We start from the raw sequence: 18,000 nt of genomic DNA on the forward strand, positions 1-18,000 counted from the left end.
AAACCAAACAAAACTCTGAGATTGTGTCTAGACCCACCAGATCTTAATGAAGCCATTCAAAAGGAAGATTTCAAACCACCAAGTTTTGAAACAATTTCAAGTACTCTGAGTGGTTGCAAAGTTTTCTCGGTTGTTGACATGTCAAATTGTTTTTGGCACCAAAAACTTACGGAAGAATCCTCATTTCTCTGTGTGTTCAATTCGCCTTTTGGCCGATTTCGTTTCAAAAGAATGCCATTTGGTATTTCATGTGCAAGTGAAGTGGCCCAGAAAATGGTTGAAAAACATTTTTGCGATATTTCAGTTTTCGATGATATCATCATTGGAGGTAGAGATAAACAAGAACATGATATGATATTGAGCAAGGTGTTGACAAGGGCACGAGAGCGCAATATCAAATTTAACCTAGCCTGCAGTGCCAGCGTATTTTGGGCGCACGAGTGCACATTATTGTATTAGGCCGCCATCTTAGATTTGGTAACTGTGGAGGATTGGGGCAAGAAATTATTTGCCGAGGGAGTAGGTGTTAAGTGGAAAAATGGGAAACGGGGAAGAGGGAGGGGAAGGAATCCAAGTTGTTAGTGCACTGGGATTTCACCAGACCCAGACAAAATTTCTGCTATTCACAACATGCCCACTCCATCATGCAAGCAAGATCTGCAAAGGTTATTGGGGATGATCAACTATCTTGCCAAGTATATTCCAAATATGTCTGAATTAACTGCTCCATTGCGATCCTTACTTAAGTCTGATGTGCCATGGACTTGGTTTCCAGAGCACGATACAGCTCTTACTAAACTCAAATCCGTCTTGAGTAGCACCCCAGTCCTACGATTTTATGACACAAGTTTACCTACGACACTCCAAGTTGATGCCAGTAAAAACGGCCAAGGAGCATGTTTGATACTACAGAATCAATCAGTGGCATATGCCTCGCGTGCTATCATGTTAAGTTCTGAAATCAATTACGCCCGAATAGAGAAAGAGCTCTTTGCGATCTTTTATGGATGTGAGAGATTTAATATGTACACGTATGGGGCAGAAATTAAAGTACACTCTGATCATAAGCCCTTAGAAAGTATTTTCAAAAAGCCTCTTTTCAAGGTACCCCCTCACTTGCAAAGAATGAGACTTCGTCTGCAAAGGTATAATCTTAAAGTGAGATATGTTCCAGGGAATTTTCTTTATATAGCAGATACCCTGTCAAGAGCAATCGATCAGTCCAATGTTCCTACTGACGATGATATGCATCATGGCATGGAGCATTTCATTCATAGTGTAATTCTCGATCTCCCAATTTGGGATATGAAGTTGATGGAATTACGACAGCTAAATTGCAATGATCCTAATATGCAATTATTACATAGGTATGCCATGGAGGGTTGGCCCCAACACAAACGTGATGTACCTCCCTTTCTAAAGTCTTTCTGGAATGTCAGGAATAATATTCACGTAACCGATGGAATCCTTCCCAAGGACAACAGGCTTGTCATTCCATTTACATAGAGAGCAGATATACTTCAGAAATTGCATTTAAGTCACTCTGGCATTGAGAAAACCAAAGCTAATGCACGTACAACGGTATTTTGGCCTGGCATGAATAAACATATTGAAGACATGATGTCTTGTTGTGAAAAATGTCTGAAATATCAAAGTAAGCAGTCGAAAGAACCCATGCAAACTCGACAAATCCCAATATTGCCCTGGCAAATTGTTGCATCAGATGTGTTAGAACACAAAAATCAAAACTACCTTGTGGTCATTGATTATTATTCAAAGTACATTGAGGCTATTAGGCTCAATGGCAAAGCCAGCAGTGACATTATCAGGTGTCTAAGTGAAATTTTCTCAAGACATGGTTATCCACAAACTATAATTGCGGACAACATACCCAGTAACTTCAGAGAAATGAAGGAATATGCTACGCAATATGGCATTAACATGATAACAGCCAGTCCCACATATAGTCAGGCAAACGGTCTTGCAGAAAAGGCGGTCAACATTGTTAAAAACTTACTAAGAAAGGAGTGCAGTTTGAATGAAGGTCTGATGGAATACAGCAACACACCAATAAGCAATTTTCCTTATTCACCTAACCAAATGTTATTCAGTAGGCAAATCCGCACAAGAGTTCCTGTTCACCCCTTGGTCTTAGTACCACAGAACTGTCATGATGTTCCAGAATTACTAGAAAAACGACAAGCTGAATACAAAGAATTCTAGGATCGCGAAGGCTCCAAACAATTACCTCAACTTAAGGAAGGGGATAGTGTAAGGTTCAAGAAACCAGGTGACAAACATTTGTCACGTGCTATAGTTACAGGAAAACATGACACACCCAGATCGTATACGATTACTGATGAAACCGGTATCGTAGAAATAGACGTCATATTCATCTTACTCAGGAACCACTTGTTGCCATATTAGATAATGATCTCATTGATGATTCACAACCTGTAACCATGCAATCCAGTGTAAGCTCTCCAAGTGTAACTAGAGAATCAAATGCTAACCTGGAACCAGACCTACCCGATACTGATGCCTCCTCGGTTCCACGTCGCTCTACTCGGGTCAGATCTGTTTCGGTTTGGCATAAAGATTATGTTATGTAAAAGAGTTGTATTTTATATTAATCTACAGTTGAGTTGTTGACATCTTGTTCCAGTTTTAACTTGTATTAGCATAATGTCATTAAGACAGCCAAATAGCTTACGAAGGGGGATGTTATGATAAGTGGGTTGTAAGTCACGTGATCTCAGGGACCACGTGCAGTGTGGAACTACCGAATAAAGCTCTTGAAGTTGAACTCATAACATTTTGTTTAGACTCAATAATTCTGTAAATAAACAGAAAAGGTGCATTATGTTTCCACTCAAACACCTCTCACATGTGTTGATTTTTAGAGTTGACTAAGGAGAAAGAGTAGTAAGCGGCGAACAAAAGCACTAGGATTCTAGAACACAACTGCCTTGCTTATTTCCACCTCGTGGTATCTCTCGTTACCTATCATAATTTATGCTAATTATGACAACCAGATGAGGTAGCCAATCAACAACATGATCACCAGTAAGGTGGCTCTGTTCCCATTCTGTCCTTGTATACTTTGCCGCTAACTTGATTACGATGCCTACGCTCTGACTGCACTCAATCGCTCCATACAAGGTCAAAAACACCGAGCTTCCAAATACTGCCAATGTTTCTGAGACACCATGTGCCCTTTGAGACTCCTCACGGAACGAAGACAACTTAGCAGGAATCGATGGTTGTGTTACTTGTTGATCTAGAGTAACGAAACAAAGTGTCACGAGGAATGAAGTGTTCACCTGATTTGTTCAAGCTTGTCATGCACCTGTTTTTCAGTCATCTTCAGGCCTGGGCCAGCTAGCGAATAACTTGGAACTTAATGTCAGCAGAAACTCAACTGATGTAACCTGATGATCGAGATTATTTATCTAATCCTGATAAGTTACTTGCCCAAAAGGAATATTGTAATTTTGGCCCTGTCCTAGTCTTGCGATACGAAATCGATTTTAATGGGTGCATTTTATCGCAACATTGCTCAAAACTTTACCCCGAACCATATTTTAGATGGCTTAGTTCAACTCGCGATTAAGAACAAAGTAATTTGTATGTTCTCTTATTACACTCATTTACCTGTTTGCTGCTTTCTTTGTCTTGACTTGCAGTACCAAAGCGAGGGTCGTTATTCCCCCACCTAGGCATGTCAGTTTGTCACGGGGGTGTCACGCGAGACTTCCAATTAATTCGAGCTACAGATTTGGCAGGAGGAAATTCTATAAGAGGTGCTTTAATAAGAGTGATATTTCTAATAAAAAATTCAACTGCATTGGAAATGTTTATCACACGAGAGACCGGTTTTGCCAATCTTAAGGCAAAAAGTAAATCTAGATCTGGATTGACGCATTTGTAATCGAGTGCTCTCTGTCGCCTCTGAGATGAAGACCGACATTTATGTAGTGCTAAATTCGGAAATACTCAATATAAATAAATGATCGAATTTTGCCTTTCACAAGTTTTTCATACCTGTAAGGTAGAACGGAAACAACGAACTTTCAATTATTTCGCAGAACGACGAAAACTGATTCAGCTTGTCATAGTTTTTTTCTCGATAAATCGAATCAAGGCATGTCAAGGGAAAGTTTAATTCTGTATTTTCTGTTTAAATTCTTTGTTGCCGAACCGACGCACGTTGAGTTTCGAAAATATAGTCATACCCGCCTAAATTACCATAGTATTACCATAGTAGCTTCTGTGATTATTTTGATCGACGCTTTAGGAAGGTTTTGAATATCTTCTCGCGGGTTTAAAAGAGTGTCGAAAAGTCAAACTTATGGCCCATTTTCTTTGAACTAATCACTAAAAGAAAACTTGTGGAGTTGGCAGTTGCGCACCGAATAATGAGTCTGTTTTCAGCCCTTGCAGGTTTCGGCGTTGTTAAGGCTCATAACTTCAGAACCATTCCTTTTTTTGGTTTCTTCCAGATTTCTTCAAGATTTCTTCAAGATTTCTTCAAGACAGAAGACAGAACAACAGAATTTTGTATACGTTAAATTTTGGAATTGGCTAACAGTCTGTCGCAAGTAGCGGCTTCCAGATTTCGATCGTACCCCTCTTAAAGGTTAGATCTTTCCCTACGACACCGAATTTGTCGACGCGGTATGTTACGTCGATGGATAAACTCTTTTGAGTTCTCTAGCGTAGTAGTCTGCCCATTTCAAAATCGCTGACCGTGAAATTGTCAGTTGAACAGAGTGTGAGGGTGTTACATGTGAGGGGTTCTAACTCGCAAGTGTTCTCTAGTCGGTGTTTAGGCATAATCTAAACATCTATAAGTTGAAACAACGCTTGAATAGTCGGTTTTCACATTTTAATCATTAATGTGACAACGCCTTTTTTGAAAGTTACAGTAATCTGCTCTTAAAATTTTCTGGGCTCTTGTCTGTGCTAAATTGAGGACATTTTTTTCTTAAAGAAATGCCTCCAGCTGTTTCATTAAAAACCTCAAGTGTTTTTTCTTAATCAGCCATTTTTCGTAATAATAACTGACCAGAAGATCACAGTTTGTTATGAAAACTTTTCATTGTGAAAAGAAAAATCAAATTAATGCCCCTTGCGACTCGTATTCTTTTCTCAAAAATTGGTGTAGTCAACTGAAGAACTAAATAGCATAGAAGATAATCACCTCTGCAAGGTGTTTTTTGGCAAAGTGAGTTCAATCCAATCCTACTCTCAGGGCTTAATTGAAGATCACGTTGGTAAGAACCCTTACAAAGTAGCTAGAAAACAAACCAATTATGTGGCGAATTAGACATTACAATTTTTTAATAACTGGCATGTGATCTCTTCAGTGGTGCCAAATTGAAACTACTGGACGCATGAGACTTACCGACATCACCCTCAGCGAAATGTCCATTGGTCCCTTTTAAACAAGGGATAAAATATATTTTGGAGTAGTTGCCTTTTTTGTTCTGTTGTGTTTTCTTTTTTCTTTAATTTCTGGTTGTATAGAAACGTCAGGGTGTAAAGAGCTTACACGATTCATACCTTGAAAGGTGCAGAGATTTAATACTTTTTGTGATTAAAACATGGAATACACGAATTGTCCTATTTAAATTTTGTGAAATTGGAATAACTTTAGAGCCAAATTGTTACCCTTAACGGTGGCTCATTAGGGACCCATGGATTTTCTCGTCACAAGTTACTTACTTGCGATGGCGTAACTTGCGATCGCAACTTATAACTCGCGATCGCAACTTATAACTCGCGATCGCAACTTATAACTTGCGATCGCGACTTATAACTTGCGATCGCGACTTATAACTTGCGATCGCGAGTTATAACTTGGGATCGATATCAACTTGCTGGTGATTTCGCAATCTGACTGGGTAGATTGACTTATTTGCCGTTATCAACACGACGCTAGCTTGCGTCAAAGTGTCACACAGTGCCATTTATTTCATAGATGATGAGATTTACACACGACAAAAAGCCCGCGTAAAACTAGTACCTTAAATCCATTAGCCAGTAGGAAACGCGAACGATGAATTTTCACTAGTGAAAAAACGTCGTTCGCCCAATCACAAACGCGAACGACGAAAATTCACAAGTGCACAATCGTGGCCCGCGAGTTTCACTCCGACTCTTGAATCCAACACGGCTAGTTCAAGGTTTGCTTCTTTGGAAGGTTCCATTGAGAATTTTATTGAAGAACAAGAAAACCAGAGCACAGTGAAGAAAACGAAACGATACGTTGCTTTGTTTACAGAGTTCCTTCAAACAAAAGGGGAAGCACGAGGTGAAATAGTTGAAATTCCTCCCGCCGAGCTGATGAACTTTTGAGTGAATTCATTTTAAGCCTTCGCACAAAAGAAGGACAAGATTACGAAAAAGCATCAGTGGAAGAGAATCAGAGTATCCAGCGACTCTGATGATGACTAGTTATGTATACTGTAAGTTTGCCTTGAATTTTCAAGAAAGTTGCTGTAACGTTCTGGAGTTCGCTTATACAGTTCGCTTACAGTTTGCTTACAGCTCGCTTAGCTGTTCGCCTTGATAGCCTCAACCTTTCGCGGGTCAGGGGATGCTCCATCTTTAGAAAACTTCATCCCGTAATACACACAACTTTGCTTATTGAATTCACACTTTCCCTTGTCAAACGTGATCTTCTTTTCTCTAGCCTTCTTGAATAATTTGTCTAGATTCCGATCATGTTCCTGTTGCGTTTTTCCGTAAATAAGAATGTCGTCATTGATGTTGAGGCATCTAGGTATGTCTCGGGTGATCTCCCTGCTCACGGTGTCTTGAAATATTTCACCCGCGGATCTCGTGCCAAAATTTAGCCTTTTGTATCTGTACAACCCGATGTGCGTTGAGAATGTGGTGATGTCCCGACTGTTCTCTTGCAGTTCCAGTTGATGATAGCCATGATTCATATCCAAGTGGGAGAAAACAGTTGCTCCATTGAGCTCATGTGTGATATCCTCGAGAGTAGGCATAATAGTATGGGTCCGCGGAATGGCTTTATTGGCCTCTCTCATATCCACGTTCAGTCGAATTTCATTCGCCGTTCTCTTGGGTGTAATCACGACTGGGGATACCCAACTGGTAGGCTCTTCGACCTTCTCGATTACATCATCCCTTATAAGTCTCTCCAGCTCCGCCTCCAGTTTTGGCCTGACGCTGAACGGAATCCTCCTGTGAGGTTGAGCAACTGGTGTTACTGTACGGTCAACGTGTAGATCTACCTGCACTCCTTCCATTTTCCCGATCCCCAGGAACAGGTCTGCGTATTCCTCAAGTAATTTGCTTGTGAACATTTCAGAATCAGTTCGTATTGCATTCGTAATCACCACCAGACCAAGACTTTCGGCAGTCTGAAATCCTATCAAGGGTTCCGTGTTGGTGTTACCTTTAATGACGTGGAACGTTGCCGGGATGATTCTCGTGTTTGACTCTACGACCGCATCGAATTTGCCCATAACTGTTAATGGCCTGGACGGGTTTTCATTCGTTTGGTACGAGCGCAAAAAGCTTGTCGACTTCTCCAATTTGATCTTATTTGCCAGTAGCTGCTGAAAGGTGCATTCTTCCATTACGTTAACCGACGCTCCCGTGTCGATCAGCACTTTGACTTCGTGGTTTTCGATTTTTATACTTCTTACTGGCCCGGATTTTGTGTTGCTTTCGACAGCCCCAACTTCTTCGCTCCCAAGGAATTCCGCGTCACTGCTATCTGATTGCACCTTTTGACGAACTGTCTTTAGGATACTCTTGTTTACTTTCCTTTTACTCCTACAGCATTAGGCAAAATGATTCAGCTTCCCGCATGTGGTGCATTTCTTTCCCCATGCCGGGCATTTCTCCTTTCCTCCCGCGTGTGGAAATGCGCCTCCACAAAAGTAACACTCTTTGTTGATACCAGTCGAGCTCTTTTGCCTTCCTAAAAAGACCCTCTTCAACTCTTCCTCGGTATTGTTCCTTCGACTTTGTTGCTCCATTTCGATTCTCTTCGCTTGTTTATCCGACAATTCCTGTGCTCTAGCGTAATCTAACGCCTCCTGAAGCGAGTGCGGCTTACAGAGCAAGCGGCGTCTAACTCTCTTCGATTTTCCCTTTTCAATTAGCTGCATTTGTATTTCAACTTCTCGCCAACCCTCTGGAAATTCACACGGAGCCGCTGCTTGCTTTAAACGAGTGGTGTAATCATCATACGACTCCTTTTCCTCTTGGGCTAACTGCCGAAATTGATATATGCTAAAAAGATGATGTCTTTTAGGCTCAAAATACTCTAGAAGTTTCTCTCCTGACATTATCGATGGTCCAGAATAATTTTCAGAGCAACATTTGCTGCACCTAAACTTCTGCATTATCAAAGGCTATTTTCTTTCTTGCAATTCAATTACGTAGTGACTCGTATTTTGAATAATTGCTCTTAAATTTAACAAGTTAACTTGATCTTTTTGTGATCTAAGGGTCAAAAATTATGTGTGTTGATTAAAGGTGCATTGAAATATGTTTGCCATGGACAACGAATGATGACAAGTTAATTTTTTAAATTTTCATTTCTCGGGTCTTATCCACTATCTTGCGATTATTATAAAAAACAAAAGCAGCTCGTTGGCGTCGACTTTTCTCGATTCAGTATAAATGGACTCATTAATCTTTTGCGATTTCAATTTCAATTGAGTTGAGTTGAGCCGAGTTGAGATCTGAGCTAGTCCCATTAGCAGTAACTTCTGATAGACAAACCAAAGCCAGAAATAAAAAGGTATCCACTGAGTGTTAGAAAAAGCATCTAACAATAGAGTATGTATTGATTTAAATGAATTTAGATTCAAGTAGTTACCAGTAGAGACCTGTCAGTTAGGGACTCACTGCAAGTCTTAGGCTAATTATTCCCATATAAAAAATTAATTATTCCTTTCCATTTATAGGTCACGTGTAAGTTTAATAAATGTTTCTGGAATACTTGATCCTAAATACTTTAATGTTTCATCAGTTTTCCTGTCCATAACAAGCATTTTAAGAACCTTTTAGTGCCGGTCATGCTCTAGTGCTTCCACAAATTCCAGCTTCGCTTGAGGGAACATGTTATTTTTTCCAACAGAAAATATAGTTTCCTTTCATTTTATTTATATTTGTTTTTGATCTTTCAAGTTCTCTGGCTCCAAAATATACTATGCAGCTATTTTTTTGTTTTTTCAAGTTCTCTGGCTCCAAAATATACTATGTAGCTGTTTTTTCAAGTTCTCTGGCTCTACAATATACTATTTAGCTCCTTGAAAGTTGAAAACAAAGACGGTATTGATTCGTAAATTATGCAGCTAACATTGAGCTGCTTATCGTTGTATTTTTAGAACTATGAACAGGTTGGAAAACGGGGAAAAAAAATGAAAACTGAAGCGAATTTTAACAAATGTTTACTTGCGTTGTTTAAATATTGCTCAATTTTAAGCGACCGGCCGTACCGATAATTGTTCCACAGAAAAACGTTTGTACTTGTTATTTTGCTTCTGTTAGAAAAACATTTTTCTGATCCTGTGGTAACTCGTTAAAACAGCTTTCAAAGCCTTCTGTTTAATAATGAAGATATTTCGGCATATCACAAATTAAAGTGGTTTTTATTAGGCCCTGAATGAAATGAATTAAAGACATAGTAACAATGCTGGAATAGTGAAAATTACATATTCAAAGACTGAGGAAGATAAAAATTTGATAAGTTGTATTTTGAGGAACACGCACACCATTCCTTTTAAAATGTCATAAGACCGAAAACTCCAAAAAAATCTGTATTGTATTTAAGTATGGAAGTTCCGCTAAAACAATCCTCGAAAAAATGTCCTATTCCTATTACTTTCCTTCTCGTGAAAGCGAGTCGCTCGTTTACGCAAAGAAGAGAATGTAAATTTTAAAGTCAAATTTTGCGCATTTGCCTCAGAACAGGAAGTATCTATGGACATTTTTTATTACTTTTCTCAATAATTGGTCTGTTTGGCGATAGGAAATGAATCATTTTATTGGTATGGCTAAAAAAACAAAAGAAAACAGACCTTAGCGAATAGTTATTATCAAAATACTGTTCCCTTAGGGGTAATAAGCTGAAGTAGGAGGAAATAATTCTTTGTTAGGGATCGAGCTTTAGCATAGATGCGAAAGCCGACTACGAGTATCGTATAATAAACTGCAGAGTGCTTATTTTGGCATTTTTAACCAAATGGCATAGCAAACATAGGGGTCATCCACTAGATTAGCCTTTGCTATTTGGATGATCCTAACTAGCTACCTACTCTATTGCTAAATGTTTTCTCCTTATTCCTTTGCTGTATTGTGTTCAGTTGCTATGTAAATTTAACCTAGATATCTTGTAAAACCGAGCTGAGTTAAATAAAATCATCATCATCATCAACATGTAAGCTTGTTCGAAGGAAAATAATACCCAAGCTCTGGCTGTTAAAAGTATCTCAAAAACATTGATGCTAAACCTCGCTTTTTCTAGTTTTAAAAATTAAGAGTTACTAATTGCAACTGAATAAGTCAATGAATTAAACATCAAGCCGACCAACTCCTGCAGCAAGGAAAACTATAAATAAATAAATAAAGAATAACGTTTGAACAAATCGACCAAACGCAAAATTACATCTGTAGCGCTGTTTAATTCACAAGGGTGAGAATACATAAGACAAGCATTACACAGTTAGGCACTGGTATGATGAAATAAATTCAACCCCTTTTAGTTGCTTGAGTTTATTTTTATTTTTTAGTCCTTCCGTTTCTGTTGGAAATCGTTGGCCCATTTGAATTGCTATTTTCTGTTATTATTTCCAAGAGGATTTGTTGTGTACGGTTTTGCGCACAGTTTTGTTTTAATCTTCACACATAGTACAAATTACTTATAAATCAAACCTGAAGTTGGGTCCTCATCACTCTGTAAGGACCCTCTGTGAAGTATGGTACTGTTTTGATGGTGTTGGAAAATTTTCAGTCGATCATAAATCTCATGGCAAATTGCAGACAAACTACTAAAAAGTCTTAGATATGATCCCCTACAGTTTGGGTTTCTCGGGAACCAATCAGGGGTGTATATTACACTTTTCCCTCTCTTAAATTCTAGTGGTCGATTGTGGCCGATCTTTGAAGTTAAATATAAACTTCCATTTTGACTTTCGATGACGTCAGTGAGAATCATTAGCTACGGTCGTGGGATCCAACCACGTTACTTCGAGAGAACCTAAAATGGTGCGGAAACACTGAATACCTTATTCATGCAAAAATTATTTGGGACAAAAAAAATAAAGCCTTTGCAATTTGACATGCTTTCCAGGACAAAATTTGCACTCCCCCATCCCATCCTGCTTGCCAGCTCTAGCACCCTTTTAAAAACTGACAATTACAATGGAATTTTGTTGGGACACGCCGCCAAGTCCTAACACCCCACCATCTGTTATACTCAGGGCTCTGAAAAAAAGGAAAACAACAAGAACAACAACAGACAACTCTCAAGAACTAAGAACTAATTTATTGATTTTAACAAACTGTAGTTTGCAACATGTTACCATTTATAAGATTATGAGCAAGTATCAGTTTGTCAACACTAAAAATTACGGCTCCTATAAAGCGTACTTTTTAAGTTTAAATGCATTGAGAGGCTACGAACGGTTTCCAAGATATTTAATTTCGAGTTGTTATCAAGCATAAACGTTCTTTCTATATGCTAATTACAGGGTTCTTCTGCATTTCAAGTGAAAACGCACGAGAGCCTCCAGAAAATTATTCTGGAAATTGACAGAAATATAACAATCTAATAGGTAAATAAAGTTTTGCGTAAACTTGAACGTGCCATTACCTTGACATATATAACCGCTCTTTTACCCTGAATGATGGAGTTAGAAACAGAACCGAAATGACTGAGTCTCATTTTCAAACTGTCAGGCCTTCACTCCACCACTCCCCCGTATAAAAATTGGGAAAAAAAAAAACACCAAACACTTCTACAAGTTGGTATCTATCCCTGGCCAGTGTTCCATTTTCCCAGGATACCCCTAGAGGTGAAGCCGAACACTCTTCAATTGACTGAAAATCGTGAAACCAAAACAAAAATATTCACAAACGGCGGACTCTGCTGATAGTAAGCGGAGGACACCATGCGAATCGAAAAATGAAATGATAGTTTCGGGGAAGATTTTCAACTGACGCCAATGACACCAAAAGTTCGCGGGAACATAAAAGGTCGGCTCGAACGGTGGAAAACAAAGACATGGGGTCTCACTGGCCGTTTGAAATCTGTAAATCGATCTTTGGTTTGAGCTGATAAAAAAAAGCAAAAAATAAAAAAGACAAAGAGTTGCATGATGAACCATCACTGTCAATTGAACAGCATTCTTAGATATTTAATGATTGAAATATGCGAGAATGTAAGGAACTGTCTCCACGATAGTTTCCTCATAAAATACCTACTAGTCCTAATTTCTCGCCAGTTATCAATAGGTGATATTTTTTAGCCAAAGTCTAATAATCCAGGAAGCTGTATTTACGTTAAGCTGGCCTACAAGCAAAACAAATTTGTGGCTAAAATGGCCCTAGCCGTAAGAAACAAATCCAAAATGATAACAGAGCAGGCTCTTTACGTACTTTTTTATAAACCATATTCTGATCAGTTGCTCTTAACATGCCGTCCGGTGGAATATATTTTTAACAGAACACAAACACAAATAGTCAATTAAACTTCTAGTTCCGGTAACGACCACTATACAGGTGAGCCGTCTTTTGCAATCGGACTGGGAGCTCTTTTAGTCAAAATCTACTAAAACTGGTAAATAACGTGTAAAAGTTCATTAGATGAGCGAGTCAGTATTCGTTTACTTCACTTAATGACATAGCATTGAAAAAGCCCCTCTCTCCTTTAGAATTACACAATATTTTATTCGCGGTCTTACTTCACTCTTATTTACTGCAATAAGATCGACTCAGAGATAAGCTTTATCAGTAAAATCACACAGCTCTTAAGGTCCTATGACATTCAGACAAGTTAAAACAGGTACTAAACATCACGGGGCGTATTCAAATAAACACAGCTTAGGACAGTGCACTTCCACCCCTTTTCTAGCGGTTGTTTTGTCTTTTGTAACTTTGGCCTTATTACATAGATTGGGGCTCTGTTCTCTCGGCCCCACTCTTCCACAATTCTCTGGATCCTTTCCCGCTTAGGTGTTACCAAAAGCTTTAAAAAGTTAAGTCGGTTTCTGAATCTCTATGAACGTTAAGCGCTAAACTACCATGTACATCATGGTGTAATTTCACTCAAATATCTGCACTCTATCTGGTGTTGTTCCATGTTTGCTATGTCATCCCTTGCCGTTTAGGAGAAACCGCTTTCCGTTTGTAACGGGTTGTTGCTTTGAACTTCGAAACTGTATTATCAGATAAACAGCTTTGTCCTGATAGCTACTAAATTATTTTGATAAAGTTTGTATAGCGTGAGATGTATAAAAATACATCTCACGCTCTAAACTTTGTTAACTGGAAAATTTTAAAAAGCTTGTAATAACTACACCAGTGTTTGTGTCCTCTGACCTAGAGAGATAAACACATACCATCTGTGCTGTATGAACAAGCAAACACAACGTCTGATGAACTGCTCCGGAAAGAGTCGGGAAAAGAACGTAGCAGGGATCAATTCTTTTGTGTCGGAAAACATCCACGAATAAATCTACTCTTTCAAATGTTGTTTCTATAAACTCTGAACTAAAGAAAAAAACTAACTTCAGTACCACAGATTGCTTTGGTAAAACTACACCTTAAAACTCTGACCAAAAAAAAATCTAAAGAATGACCAAATAATTGTTTGACCAGCCTTAAAAACAGAATTACCAACACGCTTCAACAATGTGCAGGCGTGTTCACTTCATTGGATGAACATAATGTTTACCCGACCATCATTGCTATTATAACAACATTCATTTTGCTGATTTGTTCCATTGTTAAAAGATCCACCCCCTTCCCCACAGGAAAACTCTGCATTAGCCCCGCCACTTCCCCCAGAGTAACCTCCCCCGCCGCCAGCTCCCTTGTTGTCTCCAAGTAAACCACCGCCACCTCCGAACCCACCCTGGCCGCCTCTACCCCCTCCCCCTTGAAGATATTTTTTACCTCCTCCACCTCCTTCATGATACCAAATCGTTGCATCTTGTCCATCACTGAAGAAGCCACCGCCACGACCGCCTACCAAAATAAAAACATGATCAGTGGTTTCTTATAAAGACTATAAATATCATATTTTTTATCATTAACTTAACCCGTTACACCGTAACATTAGTCAACAAATTCTTGATTAAGTTAGTGATCATTTCCTTTATTCTCGTAACCTCAATGTGTAACTTTGTGGTGATATTGTAAGGAGAAATCAGGGCCCAGTCATTATTTTTCACCTAAGGGAGTCGGGGGGAAGGGGAACTGGAGGATTTTGGTTGTGTGACGATATAATTTACCTGATCCGCCCCTCTAAGGCCCAGTAACATTCTTATTATCCCCCCACCCCTGTTTTATACTCTGTTGACAAGGACTGTTCTCTTCCCGCTCTCCCTGAAAATCATGTGATATCCCAAAATCCTCCACCCCCCACCCCCGGGTAATAAATAACGACTGGTTCCTCAAATGCTATTCATTCTCAGGAGATAAAGCCGAAAAGCGGTTGAACAACGACTCACAATATTTTTCAATTAATCTGATTATTGATTTTTGGAATTTTCTTCAAAATACTATTGGATATCTTGAGTAATAGTAAAGGTTTGTTAAGACCAGTTAGTTTTAAGAGTGTGCTCTACCATCTGTCTAGTCGTTCTGTTTAGTCGTTCTGTTTAATCCAAACTCGCAATTAGCCAATGGGGAGCCTCTTTAACCATTCGGATGTCATATTATGTAAGAAGATGAAATGAAGTTATACTTATACATACTGACTGTTTAATCTTAATTGAAAATATAGATGAATTTTCCGTCTTTCTCTACTTACCTGAATATTGACCACTGATATTTCCTTCATTTCCGTCTCTTCCTCCTGACTCCAGTGGCGAGTTGTATCCTACATTCCCTGTTGTGTTTATGGACGCATCACATCCTGGATGTTGTTCTGTCATATTTTTAATTCCTCCTCCACCTCCAGCTATGATCAAAGGCGTGTTGCTTCCTCTCACCACAAAGGTACCTCCACCACCTCCGACAGTTTTTGGGTTGGTATTCCCTCTTTTCCCTTTTTGACCAACAAGTATATGAATGATCTCATCTTTGGTAAAATAAAGTTTCCAATCATCCTTGCCCCTCTTCCTCCGTTCTTGATGACACTGTCCTCGCCATACCCCCCTGAGGCTCCTATTGCTTCAATTCTGTATTGACCAGTGTGTGGAACTGTCCACAGTTGAATACCGCTGGACACTGTAACTTGTCCGTCATGGTCCTGACCTGTGTAGTGACTACCAATTGGGTCTGGACCCTGAGGTCCACTCGCACCAAGAGTTGTGAACACAGCTGTAGATCCTGCGTAATAAACACAATAATATTATACGCTCTCTTTTACTATTGCCAATATCGCCCCAAGGTGGGGCCAGGTTGACAGTACAAAGCAAAGGAAAAACACTTTGGGAAATAATTTTAATGGCAGTAAGATGTTGGACAGTTATCCGTCATAACATCTGTGTAAACGTCAGAGACAGAAATAAGATAGGAAAGCTTGACAGAGGGTAAACAAACTATGCGACCAGGCTATAAATGAATACTTATACAAGGAAAAAAACAAGCAGCGAGAGAGCTTTTCTCGATTTTCATCCATCTTTTTCGCGCTCGTGAAAAATTATTTTCTTGCAATATTTCCCGCTGCGCAAATTGATTATTTTCATTCAAGAGAAGCTCGAGGGGAATTTTCTCACTTTCGTCCGCCATGTTTTTCTTTTCTTCTTTTCTTTTGCCATCAAACTATGCACCCTGATGGGAAGAGAATCCCATACTAATTGGCTTGTTCGTCTGCTTCTGTTTCTGCCTTCAGTATTGAAATTTTGGCTTGGTTACCGATCAAGATAAAAAACCGAAAATCTTCAGATTTTATCCTAGAAAAATAGCTTAAGTTCATATGAGAAATATCGAGATCTCGATGGCAATATCCGAAATCCTTAGAGCTGGGCTTGTCTGCTCTCTTATGAAGACACTCTGAAATTGTTTTAGGGGAAAAATTGATGAAACTTATCTCGCAAACTTAGCAAGCAAGGTTATTTGGGCTTAGGTTAAGAGACCCTAAGGCGAATATCATTGATCAAAACATACACAGATTGTACTCAGAGAAATTTTTGAAAGTTATCTTTCTTTGTAATTCTTTCTCACTGCTCTTGGTTCTTCAAATTAAAATGGGAAAGTACAGCGTTATCGTTCCCGTGATGACATGATAAATGATTTAACCGTACAATCAGAGACGATATTGTTGCAATCAATCTTATTGATTTTTTCGCTTGGATTTCTTCTCCCCCTAAACAATTTTTCGCTTTTGTTGTCTTTTCCGATGTACAATAAATCTAATGAGTACTAATACATTCAGCACTTGCATAAAATAATATATGATTTTCGGGTCCAAGCTGTTGTGTTTCCTACGAAGTCAGATCTTTGTGAGTAACCAGTCAGAGACAATTCTCGATAGACCTTTAATCATTTCCTAGAAATGGTATATAGTATAGAGTAATGAAGGGCCGCTTTTCTTCCCTGTACGCAGTATACTGATAATTTATTTTTTCAACTTACTTAACACGCACTTGAATTTGACTTCCAGATATTTATATGTTCCACCACATGGATCACCAAACTCTGAATTTGTCGCAACCAGCTGGCAACCGACTTTTCCGTTGCATCTTGTCTGCACAGTAGAAAGAGAGTTCACAGCGCTACAGTTTGTGTTCGACTTTTTAGGGTGGTCGCATGTGTCATTGTCCAATCTTCCGTAATTCGCATAGACTACGTCGATCTTTCTTTCGTTTTCACAACAGATTCGGTTACATGTAGATATACCTTCACAAAGGATAACAGACCATACCTTCACTGCAAAAGAGAAGACAACGTAAAGAATAACATTTTCAACAAGTCCAGGAATTCTATAGGAAAATTCATTACCTGACGAGGGAATTCAGCGTTAAATTGCACGCGGAAACCGATATCGCACTCATCGCTTCGCGATTCGTGCGATATCAGTTTTCGCGTGCAATTTAACGCGGAATTCCCCCGTCAGGTAATGAGTTTTCCTTGAATCGCATCATTGTGTTGTGGGGGTTTTACCACTCGCCTAGCGAATTAACGAGAGGTACCAAGACTCTATACTTTTCTTCTTTTATTCTCCTCTTTACTATTGTTGCTACTACCTTCTACTACCACAGCTATTTCTCTTCTAACTTCAGCGAGGAGTGCCCTGTCATTTAATGCAAAAATCCCACACGTTTGGGTTAGCTGACCGTGGGAATTTCCAAAACAGGATATCAGTGTGGGTAAAACTCAAGGTCAGTTTTACCAACCCAAACATAACCACCTAGCAAACTAGTTATCCTCAACCATAACAAGCGATTAAAATGTCTAGCACGGTAAGAACTGAGCCAAGTTCAAGCACACACTAAAAATAAATGATCAAAACTATAGATCTACCAAAATAGCACGTAGGGGCGAAAAGGCGAGACTTAATAGAACACAGGGTAAACCTAAAAATACTCGAAATATCAATCCTTGAAAATGCTCTACAACATTCCTCCCCGCCTAAATTAAGCATCGTCCTCGATGCGGACGGTAGGGAAAGATTGCATGGAAAACTTAACTTATCTAATACAAAATAATTAAATTTTTTTGTTGTTTGTTTTGTTCTCCTTTTTTTTTATTTTGTTAAAAAAAATTAATTTAATTTAGACCTATCAGTTCGGTCGCAACCCAGTCGAACGGTTGTTAACTAACTATGAAGTCTTTTTACGG

This window comes from Stylophora pistillata, chromosome 10 (assembly GCF_964205215.1).
Source record: "Stylophora pistillata chromosome 10, jaStyPist1.2, whole genome shotgun sequence".
NCBI classification, from domain to species: domain Eukaryota; kingdom Metazoa; phylum Cnidaria; class Anthozoa; order Scleractinia; family Pocilloporidae; genus Stylophora; species Stylophora pistillata.